General features: G+C 34.2%; 1 long non-coding RNA gene across 1 annotated transcript; it reads right to left on the bottom strand.

Moving 5' to 3' along the window:
* Window positions 1–3601: 3601 nt before the first annotated feature.
* On the bottom strand, window positions 3602–20839 carry LOC100579517. The gene is made up of 5 exons (XR_178619.1): window positions 20825–20839; window positions 17173–17284; window positions 10276–10441; window positions 8089–8146; window positions 3602–3771 (listed from the first exon to the last, which is right to left on the bottom strand). It is a non-coding gene; the product is annotated as an uncharacterized LOC100579517 (long non-coding RNA).
* Window positions 20840–21163: the final 324 nt, after the last annotated feature.

The following is a 21163-nucleotide window of genomic DNA, read 5'->3' as shown; positions in this document are numbered from 1 at the left end:
GGTGAGTGTGGATCATTTTTGACAGATTTTAAATGTTATATAAATGGAATTATACTGCATACACATTGTTTTCTGACTTTGTTCATTATTACTGACTTTTGAAATTCACAGATGTTGTTGCTTATAGTTGTAAAATGTTTATTCTAATTGATGCATACTATACCTTTGCATAGAAATAGCAGGTATTAATTTCTTCTTAGAAGCAGCCAACACATCCTTCAGTAGGTAAATGGATAAATAAACTGTGGTACAGCCAGACAAAAGATTATTATTCAGTGATAGAAATGAACTATCAAACTGTGTATTTTTCTCATAAAACTATATTATAATCAGTGGAGGAAAGAGAAGGGAAAGCTTTAATATTTAGTGTTATTTTTGCAAATAAAGAGAATTCAAGAAAATGGAACTTTATCTTGAAAAGACAATCAGAAAGCACTTTTCTTCAACTGTGTACCTTGCTTTCTACACAAGATTATAATATAGTATTCTAAGGGAAAAGAAAACCTTTACAATGCAATCTGTTTTGTTAACAGTGACTCTAAGCTCTAAGTAAGAAACTCTGGAGACAGGAAGGGCAGCAAGGCAAGGGGAGAGAGAAAAACTGAGACCTGTAGAAGATTACGCAACTGCCTCCCTTAACTTTTTGACAAATATCTTAAATGGTACATGTCCAAAACCCAACCCATCTATCACACTCAAGCCTTTTACTCCAGTACCCCCTATTTCAGGGATGAATTGTGTCAAAATATGTGTGCAAAAATTGTGTGCAAAATTGTGTGCAAAAATAAAACTGATCAGGGCCGGGCATGGTGGCTCATGCCTGTAATCCCAGCACTTTGGGAGACCAAGATGGGTGGATCACCTGAGGTCAGGAGTTCGAGACCGGCCTGACCAACATGGTGAAACTCCATTTCTACTAAAAACACAAAATTACCCTGGCGTGGTGGTGGACGCCTGTAATCCCAGCTACTTGGAAGGCTGAGGTGGGAGAATTGCTTGAACCCCAGAGGCAGAGGTTGCAGTGAGCCAAGATTGTGCCATTGCACTCCAGCGTGGGCAACAAGAGCAAAACTCCATCTCAAAAAATAAAAAACAAATAAAATAAATAAAACTGATCGGGACCAAAACTTGGATCTGCTAAGTACTGGTACACCTGAACAGACAGTTCAAAAATTATTATTGACAAGAAGCAGGCCAGTGAACACAATGACCCAAAATAAGTTAGTGGCAATGAAGATGAGAGAAATCTGGTAGAATTATCCCAGGTTATATTTTCTAGTAAAATTATCCCAGGTTGTATTTTTAAACAGCTTTATTGAGATATAATTCATATGCCATGCAATTTACCCATTTAAAGCATACAATTAAGTGATTTTTAATATGTTCCCAGATATGTGTGACCATCACTATAGTCAATTTGAAATTAGTTTCATCGCATCATGAAGAAACTCTGTGCCCATTAGCCATAAAGTACCCTCCCACCTCCAAAACAAGTTCTTTATCCCACCCCTCTACTCCCTAAACAACCACTAAACTAATTTCTATCTTAAGAGATGTCTCTATTCTGGACATTTCATACAAATGAATATGTTACAGGAGGCAGAAAGGGTAAAGTGAGTCCCTGGCAGAAATCTTTCCTTTTAACAAAAAGCAGCTCAAAAATAACTCCCTTTCTAACCTCAGGCAGTTCAAAGAATCACTTCTCTTCTAACAACAAGCGGGCTGAAAGTTCAGGCTGTAAATCACAGATCAACAGCTTGGGCACAGAAAGAAGGAGAAAGTCTCCTGGGTAATCACCAAACTTCACACTTACACAATGGGCACCAGTAAAACAGAGGGCTTTAATAAGCACATTCCTTTCTCTTTAGGCATACTGAGATAGGGAAGCCAAAAGCAGACTTGTAGGGGCAGGGGGATGCCTGCAGATGCAAGAAGATGTCTGGGAACAGACACAGAAACTCTCCCTCCCAGATAAGCAGAACAAAGTTACACAGACTGAGATTCTGCCTGTGTGGGCAGGGAATGGGATGAGAACTGACAAAAAACTCTGCTCCATACAGATAGGACACCTGGTCTCAATCAAACTATCTGGCCCTAGGAGGATAAGACATCCCCTCCTCACGAACCCCCTCCTCACTAGCCCATTTATAAAAACGCTGACAACTTGGCAACCCGCTTGGGACCCCTCTCTGTGACAGAGAGCAGTTCTTTCCTTTTGTCTATTAAACTCCTGCTCCAAACTCCGTGTGTGTGTGTGTGTGTGTGTGTGTCCACGACCTCCATCTCCTTGGCCATGAGACCAAGAACCTCGGTACTTACTCCAGACAATGAGGCTGCTTCAAATACACATGTAAATATCTGATGTTTGTGACTGGCTTTATTCACTTAGCATAATGGTTTCAAGGACCAATCATGCTGTACCAGTGTCAGTTCTTCATTCCTTTTTAGAGCTGAATAATATTCCATTGTCTGGATATGCCACATTTTGTTTACCCATTTTTCAGTTGATGGATATTTGGAATAGGAAACTCTGGACCTCTGTGGTGAGGTTCCTCCACCCCTCTCTGAGGAGCATCTTGGTTTGTGATGAAGACTCTGTAGGTCCTAACTGGACTCCAGGTGGGCTGATGAATCCCTAACCCATGTGTAATGTTCCGCAATGTGTAGAAGTGCCCCCATCTTAGCAAGAGGCAGAGGGGAGAGGAGACCGAGGCAAGAAAATCTTACCCAGAAATGCCCCAACTTCAGGGAAGATAGAGCAGCAAGTTTGGGTTTTCTCAAAGGACCGAGAAATCTTCTAGATCAGTTTATACAGGGCCAAGGAAGCATATGTACCTGATGGTACTATGACCTCAAACTCGGCTTGAGCAATTTCTTTAAAGTAGAAGCGATACTAGTGACTATCTGGGGGCTATGAGAGTGAATATCTAGCAATTCTTCCACTCAGTATCCTAATGCCTGGAACAGACAGGGCAGGGGAATCATGAACTATTGGAGAGGTGTGGCTATTGGTGTCCTCTCTTGAGATGAGAGCAGTAAGCATGACTGTGGGCATCTGCAGAATCTGAAAGTTTTCAGTTTAGTATGTAACAGGTGTCAGACCTCTGAGCCCAAGCCTGGGACGTATACATCCAGATGGCCTGAGGCAACTGAAGAACCACAAAATAAGTGAAAATGGCCGGTTCCTGCCTTAACTGATGACATTCCACCATTGTGATTTGTTCCTGCCCCACCCTAACTGATCAATTGACCTTGTAAAATTCTTTCTTGGACAATGAATATCAGAAGCTCCCCACCAGGCACCTTGTAACCTCTGCCCCTGCCTGCAAGAGAAAAACCCCCTTTGACTGTAATTTTCCACTACGTATCCAAATCCTGTAAAACTGCCCCACTCCTATCTCCCTTTGCTGACTCCTTTTTCGGACTCAGCCTGCCTGCACCCAGGTGATTAAAAAGCTTTATTGCTCACACAAAGCCCATTTGGTGGTCTCTTCACACGGATGCTCGTGACAACAGGTTTCTGGATGAAAAAGGGCAAAAGTGGTTTTTTCCTACTTAAAGATTCATGGCAGGTAGAATAATAAATAGACACACGCTTGCATACTTCCTGTCATAGAATTTATTTTGTTTGTGCAATTGAAAGCTTTAAGCCATAATGAAAGGAGAATAAAGGTGATTTTTGTTTTCATTGTTGAATCAAGCCAGTTAATGGCAAATTTCTTGGTAATATCCTTTCTCTATCTTATGGCTTTTGATGTTATCATGTAGTTACTGTTGTAAAAGAAATACAGAAAAATAGAAATGTTAAATTTTCATTGTTAATAAAAGTTGTCTACTTTTATAATGCAACTACAGGTATAGCAATTAATTAGTCAAATAAGACACTGCTTGCTATACTGTTGTATTAATAATTTGTGCATGATATTCAGGACATTCATAAAGCAAAGTTCCTTATTCATGAATAATTTGTGATAGCCACATTAAAAGTAAATGTTATAAATTGGTAGTCACACAGGTTTCATTAACACAGTCTCTAAATTTACATCAATAAATGGAAATCACCAACAAGAAAACAGAGGGGGAAATGTAAACAATGTAAACCTGTGAAGAAATAGAAAAGAGTTCCTATTAATTTCTCTATTATATATGTATCTGCAGAGGGAGAGAATTTTCAAAAACCCTCAGTGCATTTCCAACAGGTTTCCACATATACACGTTCAAAACCATATTCATCATTCACTCCCCTCCACTTCCTCACCCCAACCTAAGTAAGACAGTTCTTTCCCTACTATGCAATATGTCATTGGTTATTAGGGGAACCCACCCCAAATATTTCAACATAGGTTCTTTCTATTTCCCATAAGTATCGGCCAGCTGAGAAATAAAGAGAAAGAGTACAAAGAGGGGAATTTTACAGCTGGGACCTTCCGGGGGGTGACCTCACATATCGGTAGGACCATGATGCCTGCCTGAGTTTCAGACCAGCAAGTTTTTATTAAGGGTTTCAAAAGAGGAGGGGGTGTAAAACAGGGAGTAGGTACAAAGATCACATGCTTCAAAGGGCAAAAAGCAGAACAAAGATCACATACTTCTGAGGGAACAGGACAAAAGGCAAAACAGAACTACTGATAGGGGTCTATGTTCAGCTGTGCACGTATTGTCTTGATAAACATCTTAAACAACAGAAAACAGGGTTGGAGAGCAGAGAACTGGTCTGACCACAAATTTACCAGGGCGGAGTTTTTCCCCACCCTAATAAGCCTGAGGGTACTGCAGGAGAACAGGGTGTATCTCAGTCATTATCTCAACCACATAAGACAGACACTCCCAGAGCGGCCGTTTATAGACCCCCCCCAAGGAATGCATTTCTTTCCCAGGGTATTAATATTAATATTCCTTGCTAGGAAAAGAATTTAGTGATATCTCTCCTACTTGCATGTCCATTTATAGGCTCTCTGCAAGATAAAAAATATGGCTCTTTTTGCCAGACCCTGCAGGCAGTGAGACCTTACAGTTGTCTTCCCTTGTTCCCTAAAAATTGCTGTTATTCTGTTCTTTTTCAAGGTGCACTGATTTCATACTGTTCAAACACACGTTTTACAATCAATTTTTACAGTTAACACAATTATCACAGTGGTCCTGAGGTGACATACATTCTTAGTTTACAAAGATAACAGGATTAAGAGATTAAAGTAAAGACAAGCATAAGAAATTATGAAAGTATTATTTGGAAACTGATAAATGTCCATGAAATCTTCACAATTTGTGTTCCTCTGCCATGGCTCCAGCCAGTCCCTCTGTTCAGGGTCCCTGACTTCCTGCAACAATTGGTAAAAGGTATCACTATCCATTCTGCCAGAAAAGTAGAGGTCTTTGTAGTTCTCTCTTTTATTCTAATCCTAATACATCCATTCAGTAACCAATCCAACAGATTCTGCCTCTGTCATATTACTGAAAATATTTTTGTGCTTTTCCTCCTCTCTAATCCTGCCCTCATCACACCTTTCCTGTGCATTCAGTAGTCTCTTAGCTGCTTCACCAGTCCACAGTTCTGACAGAATCCATTCTCCCTACTGTATCCCAATGAAATAGGTAAAATGCAAAACATGTCATGCCACATCTCTCTCTTACAACCTCAAAAATATTTTATGTTCTTGCTCATATAGAAAAATATTGAAAATCCTTGTTGTGGCATACCAGTCACTTGTCTTGGCTCACGGTTACCTATTTTTTTTTATATCTCAGTATTCATAGACTTGCACATGACTTTTAAAAAGTACAAAGAGCCCACATTCTAGAAACAGGCCTAGTTTTGCATTTTAGCCTTGCTGTTTTCCTGCTTTGCATCAATAGCCATATTATTTAAGCACTTTTTCTTACATTCTGCATCCAAACTGTCAATGCATTCTACTGAGTCACCTTCAAACTTTATCCATAAGATTATCCTTACCACTCCTGGTTTGAAGTACTATCTTTTCTCTCATGTATCATTGCAGTATTTTCTCTACTTCTACTCTTGCGATCATACAGACAGTTTTCAACAAGTCAGCCTTTTAAAGAGTAAGGCCATGTGCCTGGAATCTGAAATGTTCAGTAATTCCTTCTTTTCACTCAAAGTAAAACAGAGATGGACTCCAAAAGCTCCAAGACCCTCCATGGTGTTACTTCTCTGATCTAACCACAGCTATAGTCCTCTTACTAACTCTGCTCCAGGTGGACTGACATCTTTGGTATTCTTCAAACATTCCCAGCTTATTTTGTATCATATCATTCATGTGCTTGGAAATATACTGCCTAGATATATGCATGAGTAATTCTGCCAGTTCCATGCCTCTGTAGGATAGAGTTGATTTACAGCTAGAATGGAAAAGCTCAATCTTTATCTCTAGGAAAGCCTGGGTATCTGGTTTTGACTTTTTGTTGAGAAAAAGGCATTGGGATTGTTAATGGGCTATTTAAAATCTACAATAAGGAACCTTGGAGCCCCTTGTCTTTCTGACCCCCAATGCTTGCCCACACTCTCTCTTGCTACACTGTACACTTTGCATTTAAATAAAAGCTTTTTGTGAGTGCATCCTTTGAACTTGGGTAACTCCTTTCAATGATCAAAACTGAGTAACTATTTCACCTCCTTCAGATTATTTGCTTACAAATCACTTGTGTTATAGGACTCATTCAGAAAAAAAACATACATAAAATTGTTATCCAATACCTTCCTCAACAGCAACTCCCCCACTCATCCTTACTGCTATAATCTTTTGTATATGATTAATCATGTTTCAATTTACTATATCATCAACTTATATGTCTATTATTTATGGACTGATAGCCTAACCCTCTATCTCAAATTATTGAGGCAAGACTTCAATGCAACCAGAAGGTACTGTTGGCAGAAGGAAGCTGTGAAAACAGGGGAAAAGGAAAGCAAGATATTGCATTTATGACTTATGAGTTGGAAGAAATCAGGGAAATGGTAAGCTCTAGGAGAAAATGACTGTGGTTGGCCGATGGTGGTGATGGGGAGTTCAGGTGAAGGCACGCAGAAGGATGGTGAGATTCTGATTGAAGGACATGAGAAGGCAGTAGCTAAGTGCCGGAATCCTCAGGTAAGGCACAGGCTTCTAATAAAGTTTTTAAGAAGGATGTAGAGATTGGTCTATGCATGAATAAAATTTTTACATTGAGGTTATAAGATTTTATTTGGTGGCAAATAAGGAAATAGAGACCCATGGACATAATTATTACTCAAAGTCTGATATGAAGGAATGGGAGATAAACAATTGAATGAAATCTTGATCTTGCTCTAGATTGAATTTTTGAACTTTTCAATTTACTGCCAGTAATAGGCCTAACATCAAACTTTATTATTTTTCTACACATATGAATTTGAACAGTATATACGTATGCCTATTTCAAGCCATTTCATGGTAAATAATTAATTGTCTTTCTTCCTCAGAGGGAGAGTGTATTTAGCATTTTGCTTAGCATCAACTAGGTCCTCAATCCATGTGTATTCTATTCTTTATCCCTAGCCACATATCAGGCTATATGTTTTAAGATTGTAAGCTTCTACTCTAGAGTTTGATTGTTTTAAGTTAAACCCTAACGCAAAACTCACTAAAACTCTATACATATGAAGAATTATTTAAATTCTTTACATCCATATTCTTATTTCTAAAATAAGGATAATAATACCAATGAAGTGTTATTAAGGAACAAATGTAAATATAGGGAAACAGTCTGTGTAAATCAATTAGATTTATCAATTTCTAAACAAATTAGAATCTTAAATGAAAGAGCAGGAAATATGATTATTCATAAATACTCTAAGAATGTATGTAAAATAATTTGGAAGTCACTTCTTATTACAAAAATATTTTTAATAAATATCTGGCTAATATCAGTTACATTAAAATATTTCCAAATTAGCATAAAACAATAATAACATAAAATGCTTTAGTCTTTGCTTAGCATATGATATTAAAATGTAGAAGTTGGGATGATAAAATATGGGAATAATAGCTTTCTCATACTAAGGTATTGTTAAAAATTTTTAAATATGTATATATTATGAATTATATCACTTACCTCTATGACTGGTTGCTTTCACTACTGCTGTTACTGTTGCTGCTACTACTGCTGTCTTCTGATGTAGAACTGTGTAAAAGAGATTAACATTGGTTTTAGGGTTAATAGTCATTGTAACCTTCAGCAAAATCAAGAAGAGTAAAAAAGCTACATTTGTGATAGTTAATTAATAGGTACCAATATCCACTTTGCTTTCTGTATACCTCTCAGAGAGCATATATTTTTGTGTTTGGCCTTTATCTAATGGTGGTCTAACTTTTAAAGGTTTTAAGACTTTTTAAAAAAATTTCAAACTAAAAATCTATTGTTTTTTTCTATCCTATCTACCTGGAAGATGGAATGAGATACTAATATATCTATGATAATGCTTCTACACAGTTAAAAAGATATATAAGTGCACATCTTCAAATTCTTAAATTACGATTTACACAATTATAGTATTTCTACTAATAACTATGTAAATAACTATTTGGACTATAATTTCTCTTTCATTAGTGAGGCCCTTCATGAGGCCTCCGTGTCTTTCAGATACACTTAGTTTCATTTTATGGTATTTATAAAGCCTCTGTTTTTTTCTTAAGATAAGTTTTGAACAACTAATTCAGGATTATAAATCCAGATACAATACAGGATGAATTTTGGTGCCCTTGCACTGCTATTTTCTTCTGTCTCCAGAGAATATTAACTAAAAGACATTGACTAAGATTATTGTTATTTTGTTTGGAAGTGAATATAGAAAGGGTTGAGATAGAGGTATTTGGCCAAGTCAAAGCCAGAGCAGTCAATATAAAGAGAATAGACAGGGAGGGACAAGAAGGGGTAATGTCAATCAGTAATGGATGAAATGACCTAGTTCCTGACCATCCAGTTCATTACTGTCTTTTGTGCTTCAACTCTAGTTAGTTTCTTACCCTTGTAGCCTTGAAACCACTTATGGTTGTAAAAGAGGCTGCTTGAACAGATTTTGTCATTTGTAACCATTAATCTCTTATTATAATATTTTTTCCATTACTCATATTTACTTATAGTAACTATTCGCATATTTCCAAGATGTCTTAAGAGCACAAGAAGACTTATGCTAGCTATCATTCAATTAAGTTAATTTATAACAATTTGATAATTATGTGTCTTCCAAAAAATCCAGAATATTACTCTGAATTTATTAGGTTGGTGCAAAAGTAATTACGGTTTTTGCAATTGCTTTAAACTGCTAGCTACTGCTAACTTGTTGATACATAAAATTATTTGGCTTGCAAACAGACGTGTTAGTAGAAATTTTATATCATTATTTAATCTTCATCCTCACCTGTGAGAAACAGAAATCCACTTGTGTCCCTAAATATCTACTGAGTATGCAATGATGTTACAACAAAGAAAATAACTGTGCAAAAACCTTTATTATAATTTTAGAAACCATTAAAGAATATTAATTGTGCACAAAGTGCAGTTTCCTATCTGCTTTCTCTCCCTCATTTCCTGTTTTATTTTCTTACCTTCTACATATTCTATTCACAAAAGTTGCTTCCCCAACTGTCTCTATTGATATCCTTGATACAAATGACTGTCAATGCATGAAAAGTGGGGTTGTCTGGGAAATCCAAAGAACATTCTCAAACAATTTCAGCCAATATGGCTTTTTTTTTTTTTTTTTTTTGGAGACAGAGTCTCACTCTGGAGTGCAATGGCATGATCTTGGCTCACTGCAACCTCTGCCTGTGGTTCAAGCAATTCTCCTGCCTCAGCCTCCCAAGCAGCCAGGACTACAGGCATGTGCCACCATGCCCTTCTCATTTTTTGTATTTTTAAGAGACAGGGTTTCATCATGCTGGCCAGGCTGGTCTCGAACTCCTGACCTCGTGATCCACCCGCCTCGGCCTCCCAAAGTGCCGGGATTACAGGCGTGAGCCCAGCCCCAATATGGGCTTTCTATTTGAAAGGCAATGAGGATTTACTGAGCAGCTTCAGTTGTTCCTTGCCCTGTAAGAATATGTAGAATACCTAACTGCCCAAAATCTGAAAAGAAACTTTGGTATATAGTAAGACCTTCTATTCAATATCTCATTCAGTTTTTCTAAACATTAACCCAATCCTTCTCAAAATTCCTATTTGTAATATTTAAATTTATACTCAAATTCTTCCCATAGTCCTTTTGTAAAATTAAATATAAAAAATAACAAGTTTACTTACCTTCCACTTACACCTTTTGCTCAGTGCCAAAATCCCTTCATTTTGTTCCATTTAAGACCAATGATGGCAGTTAAAATGAGGAATGGTAGAAAAATGTAGCAACTGATTAAAAGGCCATTTTTCTGAGGAACAGCATGTCATTTCACAAACAAGGGTGTACTTTTTCCTGAAAACATGAGAGTGACTTTTACGCATATGATATTTAAAGCATACTGCTGATTTGAATTTTTAAATTTGAAATTCAAATACAGTTATAGAATAAATACATAAATTTGAATTTAAAAGTGTTTTCTAATCTTCTATAACTGTGTCCCAAAGTGCATTATATATTTATCTCAACTCAGTACACTTACACATATCTTTGACAATATACAGCCATTGGCAATATACAATATTATTGACAAATTTAGTTTTAAACTTTTAGCTATATTTAATCTTTATTTACATGATATATTCTAATCTATCATATTCTAACATATTCCCTTCTGTGAATGGCTACATGTAACACATTAACTTAATATTATCTAATAAGGTGTTCTTCAGATTAAAAATGGAGCAAAAAAACTGTTTCAAAATGATTTTATAAAAAATTATTGACATATCTGAGGGTGAATCCTAAAAATTAATAAATGACAGTACTTAAATTGAAATAATGAATAAATAGAAATACATGTGTTCATGTCTTCATGAATTAGAATTAATATTGCTTAAATGTCCATACTACCCAATGTGATCTACAGATTCAATGAAATTTTTATAAAAATATCAATGCTATATTTCATTTAAATAAAAATTTATAAAATTCATATGGAACCACAATATAAACATATATAGAAAAAGTATAATGGTGGTTACCAGAGTCTAGGGGCGTAGAAAAAATGAGATGTTGGTCAAAGGATGCAAAGTTTTAGTTAGATAGGAGGATTAAATGATAAGTATTTGATAGGACTGATATGCTAATTAACTTGATTCAATCATTCCACATTGTATATATACATATAACGTATCATAACATGTCATGACATGTCATAACATCACTTCTTACCTCATAAGTATGTACAATTATAGGTTGTCAGTTAAAATTGCAAATATTTAAAAGTAAATTTTAAAGTAGAACTATATAAGCTGTTTCAAAAATAATTTTATGAAAAATTATTGATACACTTGGGAACTAATTTTAAAGTGAGTTAATGGCAAAATTTCTACGGAAAATTTCCACATTATTTGTATAATGTGACATTATTCTACTTTTGACTGTATTAATTAGAAAAATAGATATTCCTCTAATTAACATAAAAACGAATAAGTATCAAGAGAATTAGAGAGGAAAATAAAATCTATGCAAAAATACCTAAATAATTAAATGAAAAAAATAAACCAGACAACTAAAATATCAATGTAATGAATTAAGCAATCAGTATTGCCACCAAAATATTATGACATTAAATGTAAATAAATTTAGAAACCATCAAAAAAGACAAGGAAACAGTAACTTTAAAACACATTTGCATGAATGCACATACACACACAGGCAGACAATCCAATGATATCTTGATTCAAAGTGATTTGTCTAAAGAAAAGTGATTCGGAATGTTTTATATAAGAAATGAATTGCAATGCAAAACTGTTGAAATTAAGCAAATATGCAGCAACCTTAAACTATGGTAGAGCTCAATGCTTTTAAGATTCTTCACTGCCTCATGTATGAGAAAAGGTTATTTCCATGCTATTTTGGCTATTGGAAATAATGCTGCTATGAAAATGGATGCAAAAATATCTGTCTGTGTCTCTGCTTTCAATACTTTTGGGTTTATATGTATATGCGAATTGCTGGCTAATATGGTAATTCTGTGTTTCTTTTTTTGAGGAACCACTAGAATATTTTCCACAAAGCCTGGATCACTTTACATACCATCAGTTATGTGCAAGGCTTTCCATTTTTCCACACTCCTGTCAACACAATTTTTTAAATTTTTTTTCTACTAGCCATTTTAGTAGGTTAAAATTGTTATCTCATTATAGTTTTGACCTGCGTTTTTCTAAAGGTTAGTGATGGTAAATATATTTTCATGTACTCATTAGCCATCTATATATCTTCTTTCATGTACTCATTAGCCATCTATATATCTTCTTTCATGTACTCATTAGTCATCTATATATCTTCTTTCATGTACTCATTAGTCATCCATATATCCTCTTTGAAGAAATGTCTGTATTCAAGTCCTTGGCCCATTTTTAACAGGGTTTTATTGTTTTGAGCTGTAGGAATTTTTTACATATATTCTGGATATTTATCAGAGATATAATTTTCAAATATTTTCTCCCATTTCATATATTTCTTTTTTACTCTGTTGAATGTGTTCTTTAATGCACAATTCTTAACTATTAAACTCCAATTTATCTATTTTTTATTTTGTTTTCTATGGTTTTGATGTCATATACAAGAAATTATTTTCAAATCCAATGTCATGAATATTTCCCCCTGTATTTTCTTCTGATATTTTTATAGTTTTAAAACTCACATTTAGATCTTGAATCCATTGTGAGTTATTTTTTGTGTATAGTACAAGCACGGGTACAACGTCATCCTTTTGCATGTGATTATTCAGTTTTCTCAACACAATTTTTTAAAAAGATTGTCCTTTCTCTATTGAATGGTCTTGTCAGTGTTGTTGAAAATTATTATACCATATATGAAAGGATTTATTCCTGGGATCCTTTTTTATTTCTTTGTAAATCTTTCATTTCCTTAATTTGTTTTCCAAAGTAATGTGTCAGTTTTCAAGAAGGTACAGAAGAGTCTTGAAGACAAATTTTCTTTTTATTTTAGCTATTATTGAGCGCAAGCGAGAATTCAGATTTTTTTGTACTGCCCATAATGATTTTTAAAAATCAGTACAAGAAGACATTACGCAATATGAATCAGACAAATCCAAAGAAACATAAAGCAGGACTGTAATCTGTAATGATAATTATCTTAGTCTGTTTAGGCTGCTATTACAAAAATATCATGGACTTGGTGGCTTATAAGCAACAGAATTGTGCTTCTCACAGTTCTGGAGCTAGGAAGTCCAAGATCAAGGTGCTAGGGACATTGTGTGGTCAGGGTCTGCTTCCTCACTCATAGATAGCCATCTTCTTGCTATAACCTCACTTGTGGAAAGGGTGAAGAATTTCACTGGGATCTCTTACAAGTGCACTAGTCTCATCTCATTCATATTGAAACACAATAAAAATGTAGACTAAAAAGTTGACTTTCTATGTTTAAATTTCAATTTAAGATTTTATAAAGCTGGTTTTTGCTCTTCTATTCCTACTTCTCTAAATAATCTGTGATATGACTTTTAAAGTACACAAAATAAAGATTTAATGGGTCCCAGGTTAAAGATAACTTCTGAGGGTTATTTTCAGATAAAGTAGACTTCAAGACAAATGTGAAGAAATAAATTACAGAGGTAATAAAAGAAGCTATTCCACACAAAGACATTAAAATCCAATGAATGCAGCAATTAATGAAGATTCAAGATGAAATGAAAAATACAGTGAAATAAAAAATACGGAAATAAATCCATAATCATGATTGGAGCTTTTAAAAACTTCCTTCTCAGTATTTGATAGAAGTAGAAAAGAATTAGTTAGATCAATTATTCAGAAAGTACAAAGTACTCAACTCAGCTAATATGAAATGGATGCTATGAATGGCTATATACGTATTAAGAAAATAAAGATGTGTTCTTAAAAATGCAAAGAGAGTGGATTTAAAATGTTCTCATGACCAAAATGATAAATATGTGAGATGTTGTACATGATAAATATATGCAATTTTGTTTTTAAATTTAAAAATAATTTTTTAAAAATTCAAAAACTCCCTGAAAAGAAATCTACTGGCCCATAAGAATTAACTGGAAAATGTGCTTTAAGAAGCAATAATGTCAATTTTAAGTAATATTGAATATAGAAGTAACTACTCATTTTGTTAGGCTAGTATTACTGATAACCTAAACAAAATAAAGACAGTACAATGAAGAAAGAATGACAGATATAAACCATTATCTTAAAAAATATATACAAATATCCTCAACAAAGTATTAACGAGTCAAATTTAGTAATGTGCAATAAATAATAGATAATCCAAATAAATAATAATAAAAGCAATAATAAGAATATTATCTTTATAAAAATATTGCTGACAATAAAATAGTAGATTATAGACAAGAAGAATTTATTTTAGATACTCAAGATTAGTTCACTATCCAAAATTCATGTAATCCACTATGTCAACAGACAAAAAGGCAAAAATCATATGATCCTAGCCATTGAAACTGAATACATTCATAAAACTCAATGCTATATATAAAAAAACTATCTCAGAAACTAGGTATTGAGAGAAATTTCCTCAAACTCATAAGGATTATCTCCAAACAAAACAAAGCAAAATCCCTACAGCTAACATCAGACTTGATAGTGAAAGACTGAATTATTCTCCTCCTAAAATCAGTATTAAAGCTAGAATCTTTACTCTCACTTCAATTCTAGCCAATATAATAAGAAATAAAAGGGATTTATATTGAAAAAACTGTTTTTAAAAATAACATGATAGTCTACATAGAAATCTGAAGGTACTTAGAAAAAAACCTCGGAACTAAAAATGAATTCTATTATGTTGCAGAATCCAAGATCAACACCCAAAAATGAATTGCATATCTGTATACTTACAGTGAACAAGTGAAAATTTAAAAACAAAAAAAATTTATAATTGCTCTAAAGAAAATGAAGTACTCAATAATGAAACAACAAAACATGTATAGTATCTAGTGAAAATTACAATATTCTGATAAAAGAAATCTAAGAAGACCTATATAAATGGAGTGATATGGTTTGGCTCTGTGTCCCCAACCCAGTCTTATCTCTAATTGTAATTCCCACGTGTGGAGGGAGGGACTTCGTAGGAGGTGATTGGATCATGGGGGTGGTTTCCCTCATGCTGTTCTCATGGTGGAGTTCTCATGAGATCCGGTTCCTTGATGAGTGTGTGGCTGTTTCCCCTCATCTCAATCTCTGTCTCTCTCTCTCTCTCTCTTTCTCTCTCTCCTGCCATCTTGAGAAGAAAGTGCCTGCTTCCCCCATCATATCCACCATGATTGTAAGTTTTGTGAGTGAGTCGACTAATTCTCTTTTGTTGGTAAATTACCCAGTCTCCGGTAGTATCTTTGTAGCAGTGTGATAACAGACTAATGCAGGGAGATACATGTGTCCATAGACTGGAAGATTCAATAATAGAAGAGAGTCAAATTCTTCCAAAAATGGTCTATAGGTTTAATACAATTTGTATTGAAATCACAGCAAGATATTTTATAAACACAGATAAGCTTATTGTGCTAATTCCAAAATACATATGAAAAGGAGAAACTCTAAAATAGGCACAATGACTTTGAAGAAAAAGAATTATTTTACAATGTTAAAAATTATGACATAGCTATAATAAGCAGTGTGGTACTGGTGGAGAAAATGATGCAAAGATCAAAAGATAAGAAGAGAGGATTAAGAAATACACCAACAGAAATCTGTGCAATGTTTGGGACACAGGTGAGGGAAGAAATTCAATGGATGGATAATAGCTTTTTCAAAAAATGCTGCTGGAAAACTTGGACATCCATAAATAAAAAAATTAGTGTTGTCTCAGTATCTCCCATCTTTTATAAAAATAACTCAAAATATGTAATGAACCTAAATGAAAAATAAAGAACTATATCTTTTAGAAATACCATTGCAAAAAATCTTTAGGACTTAGGACAGGCAGAGAGTTCAATATAGCATGATCCTAAACCGGAAAAAAAATGCCCTATCAAAATAAAACTTAAAAAATCATTAATCCGGGCCGGGCGCGCTGGCTCACGCTTGGAATCCCAGCACTTTGGGAGGCCGAGGCGGGCGGATCACGAGGTCAGGAGATCGAGACCACGGTGAAACCCCGTGTCTACTAAAAATACAAAAAAATTAGCCGGGAGTGGTGGCGGGCACCTGTAGTCCCAGCTACTTGGGGAGGCTGAGGCAGGAGAATGGCGTGAACCTGGGAGGCGGAGCTTGCAGTGAGCCGAGATCGTGCCACTGCACTCCAGCCTGGGCGACAGAGCGAGACTCCGTCTCAAAAAAAATAATAATAATAATTAATCTGAAAAAATAAATTACAGACGAAGAAAATACGTGTGAAGCAACATATTCTCAAAAAAATACTTGTATCTAGAAAATGTAAAATTTCTCAAAATGCAACATTAAAAAAACACAAACAATCCAATTTTACAAATGGGCAAAATATATGAATAGATTTTTCACTGAAGAGAATATACAGATACCAAATAAACACAGTAAACATGTTTAACATCATTACATATTGAAGGAAGCACAATTAAAACCACAACAGATATTAATATACTCCTATTAGAATGGCTTAAAAAATAATGATACTATCTAATGTTAGTGAGAATGCCAAAAAAATTGGGTCATTCATATATTATTGGTGGGAATGTCAAATTACACAGCCATTCTGGAAAATGGTTTGGCAGGTCCTTTGAAGTTTAAATAAATAGAAATGCTCTTGGGACCTCAGTTAATAATTAAGGTGAGGAAAGGATTCTTCAAATGTTGACTTCTGGATGAAAATTAAGAGTACAGAAAAGTTTGGTTGACACTATGATCTAGAGCTGTACTATCCAATATACCAGCCACTAGCCACAAAAGGTTATATAAATTTAAATTAAAGTAAAATACAGCTGAAATTTCAGTTCCTTGGTTGTATCCATGCACGTCAGGTGCTCAGTAGCCACATAGGACAGCAGAGATGTAGACCATTTCTTTGAGAGCGGAAAGCTGTATTGGAACGTAGATCTAGAGACTAACCTAAAATCCAAAACCCATCATCAATACTTCCTCCTGGTGATGAACTATCTTGCCTACAAGTTTGAGGAGAATATGCAACACCACTTTGACAATTATTCAAAGTATTGCAAACCTAAAACCAAAAGCAAATAAAATAAGAGCATTATGTATATACAACATAAAAATTAAATGAATTATTTGTGACAGTTAATGTAAATTATAATATAATTTTATAATATATAAAATATCATATATAATTAATTGTATACAATATAAATTATCATTTATAAGTATTTTATAATTTATATTTATAATATAATTTAATTTAATTTATTATAATAATATAGTATAATTTATTTTAAGTAGTTTTTATTTTCATGTGAAAAAATATTAATATGATAAATATTCATGCAATACCTTTCTACGTATCATAAAGGTTTCCTCTTGTCTCTTGTATTTTTTTCCCCTTGCTCTCTTGCCCAGGCTGGAGTGCAGTGGCACAATCTCGGCTCACTACAACCTCCATCTCCTGGGTTCAAGCGATTCTCATGCCTCAGCCTCCCAAGTAGCTGGGATTACAGGTGGCACCACCATGCCTGGTTAATTTTTGTATTTTTAGTAGAGACAGGGTTTCATCATGTTGGCCGGGCTGGTCTCGAACACTTGACCTCAGGTGATTCACCTGCCTTGGCCTCCCAAAGTGCCGGGATTAGAGAAGTGAGCCACCACAAAATGCAAGGGCTTGTCTCTTGCATTTTTAAATAAAACTAGATAACATTCTTGATAGAATTGAAATGAAAGGCATAGAAATTATGAAGCTAGAAACTATGCTGTGATTGAAGTAAAAATGTATACTGAATTGTGATAGATTTAAGTAAAATAGCTGCAATCAGAGCCAACTTTTATGAAAACAAACAAGCAAACAAAAACAAAGGGCAAATGTGCTTTCAGATACAGATACCAACATTTATATGTAAGACTAGAAAATATTTTAAACGTGATATAGTGGATGAATAAGAAAATGACCACCTCCCTAGTTAGCTGTATCCCTAGGTATTTTATTCCTGTTGTGGCAACTGTGAATGGGAGTTCACTTCTGATTTGACCCTCAGCTTGACTGTTGTTGTTGTATAGGAATGTTAGTAATTTTTTCCTACTGATTTTGTATCCTGAGACTTTGCTGAAGTTGTTTATTATTTTAAGAAGCTTTTGGGCTGAGACTATTGGGTTTTCTAGATATAGGATCATGTCCTCTGCAAAAAGGGACAATTTGACTCCATGTCTTCCTATCTGAATGCTCTTTACTTCATTCTCTTGCATGAATGCACTGGCCAGAACTTTTGAATATTACATTGAATGTGAGTGGTGAGAGACGGCATCCTTGTCTTGTGACAGTTTTCAAGGGGAATGCTTCCAGCTTTTGCCCATTTAGTATGATGCTGGCTGTGTGTTTGTTATAGATGGCTCTTATTATTATGAGGTATGTTCCTTCAATACCTAGTTTATTGAGCATTTTTAACATGAATGGATGTTGAATTTTATCAGAAGCCTTTTCTGCATCTATCAAGATAATCATGTGTTTTTTGTCTTTAGCTCTGTTTATATGATGAATCACATTTATTTATTTGTGTATGTTGAACCAACCTTGCATCCAGACATAAAGCCTAGATGATCATGGTGGATAAGATTTTTGATGTGCTGCTGGATTCAGTTTGCCAGTATTTTCTTGAGGATTTTTTCATTGACGAACATCAAGGAATCACAACTGTCAAGGAATAAAATACCTAGGAATATAGCTAACTAGGGAGATGAAAGATCTCTACAAGGAGAATTACAAACCACTGCTCAAATAAATCAGATGTGACACAAATGGAAAAATATTCCATGCTCATGAATAGGAAGAATCAATATTGCGAAAATGGCCATACTGCCCAAAGCAATTTCCAAATTAAATGTTATTCCTATTAAACTACCATTGAGATTCTTCACAAAACTAGAAATAAACTATTTTAAAATTCATATGAAACCAAGAAAGAGCCTAAATATCCAAGGCAATCCTAAGCAAAAAGAACAAAGCTGGAAGCATCACACTACCTGAATTCAAACTACACTACAGAGCTAAAGTAACCAAAACAGCATGGTACTGGTATAAAAATGGACACATAGACCAAGGGATGGCATGGAGAACTCAGGAATAAGACTGTGCACCTACAACTATACACCATGGAATACTATGAAGCCATAAAAAAGAGCTATGCCATCTCCTTTGTGGGGACAAATACCACATGTTCTCACAAGTGGGAGCAAATGATGAGAATACATGGACACATAAAGGGGAAAAATACATAGTGGGGCCTATCGGAGGATGGAGGGTTGGAGGAGGGAGAGGATCAGGAAAAATAACTAATGTGTACTAGGCTTAATACCCAGGGGATGAAATAATCTATGTAACAAACCCCGAAGACACAAGTTTACCTATGTTAACAAACCTGCCCATGCAACCCTGAACTTAAAAGGTGAAAAAAAAAAACAGAAAAAGAAAACAATCAGTGGCAGAATTGGGACTCCAGAAATAGGCTTATGAAAAAATTAAGTAACAAAGTAAATTAAAATTAAATAATAAAGAATAAGAAAAGAAATTCTAATAGGATATACAAGTAATTTTAGGAGAAAATTCTGATCTAAGACATGCAGATATGTCACTTTTTTCTGAATTGCTATATAAATATGAAATACAAGTATGGCAGAAGACATTGGCCCCAAAGTGCAAGCCAAATGCATTCTGAAGAACTCAATTATTAGTTATCAAATACATTCAAATTAACAATTGATTTAGCAGGTTTAGAGCATATTTAACAGACTGATAAATTAGTCTGGCCAGAATATATTGAAGTGTATATTTCTGTATATGATAGGTGGCAAAAAAAAAAAAACAGTCATGATATTTCTTGAAGATAATAATACTTACGAATATTTAAGTGGTGCATATATTGGATCATTACATTTCATTGCTAATAACTTAAACTATCAGATAAATGTGCAAAGGTCATTGTACAACAATGTGTCTTGTACTACTATTTGCAATAGTTACATTAAAATTTAACATTATCCAAAAGACCAACAGTAAATGATTTTTCAAATTCATTGACTTTTCAAGATCCATACAGGGAAATAAAGTCTTTGAAGGGTTTAACAGATGAACAGGAAACTCTACTCCCACACAAAAAAGTTAGATTATAAGCAATGTGTATAAGATAAATACATTAAGTGTATTAGTGTTTATAAATATATTTGTATACACATACACTCAATTATAAGTAATGTGTATGTGTATATATAAATATATGTGTGTAATCCTTATTAAATCAATTTTCAAAATTCTAAACCTAACATTATAATAATCTGACTCTAACATTATAATAAAGAATTATGTTTCATTTTGTATTTTTGTACAAGGTTCAAACCTTTTTTGCTTCTCAGGCCTGTAACAGTTTGATTGTAAATATAAATCACATATATACATTAAAATAGTAGAATATGTTATCTTTATTTAACTGCAATTTTCTAAAAGAAATTTTTACATCAGAAATTCTCTACCTTATTATTTTCCTTGAAAATGTTATTGATAAGGATTAAAATAACTATATTTAAAAATAGGATAACTGTTACATACCCCATGTCCGCCGCATTTTTCCTCTGAGTTACATTGTCTTCCATCTGCATATGTGCTCACAAGTTGGCAAACTCCATTATCACATAACTAAAACGTTAAAGTAACCAACCACAACAAAAAATTTTAAATGCAAAGTGAAGAGTTGAGCAACTGTATTTTGTACAAGAATTACATTCATAAGATATAAACACAACACATAAATTTGGATTTGATGACTTTTTTTCATTGTAGTAATAGAACCTGAAGTCAGCATCAAAATGATATGTTATTACTTTATAACTTTATAGAAAAATTAAGTAATGAAGTAAATTAAAATTAAATTTCTTTATAAAATATTAA

The sequence above is a fragment of the Nomascus leucogenys genome, chromosome 8 (genome assembly GCF_006542625.1).
Source record: "Nomascus leucogenys isolate Asia chromosome 8, Asia_NLE_v1, whole genome shotgun sequence".
Lineage (NCBI taxonomy): Eukaryota > Metazoa > Chordata > Mammalia > Primates > Hylobatidae > Nomascus > Nomascus leucogenys.
This window is presented reverse-complemented; position numbering and strand designations above follow the sequence as displayed.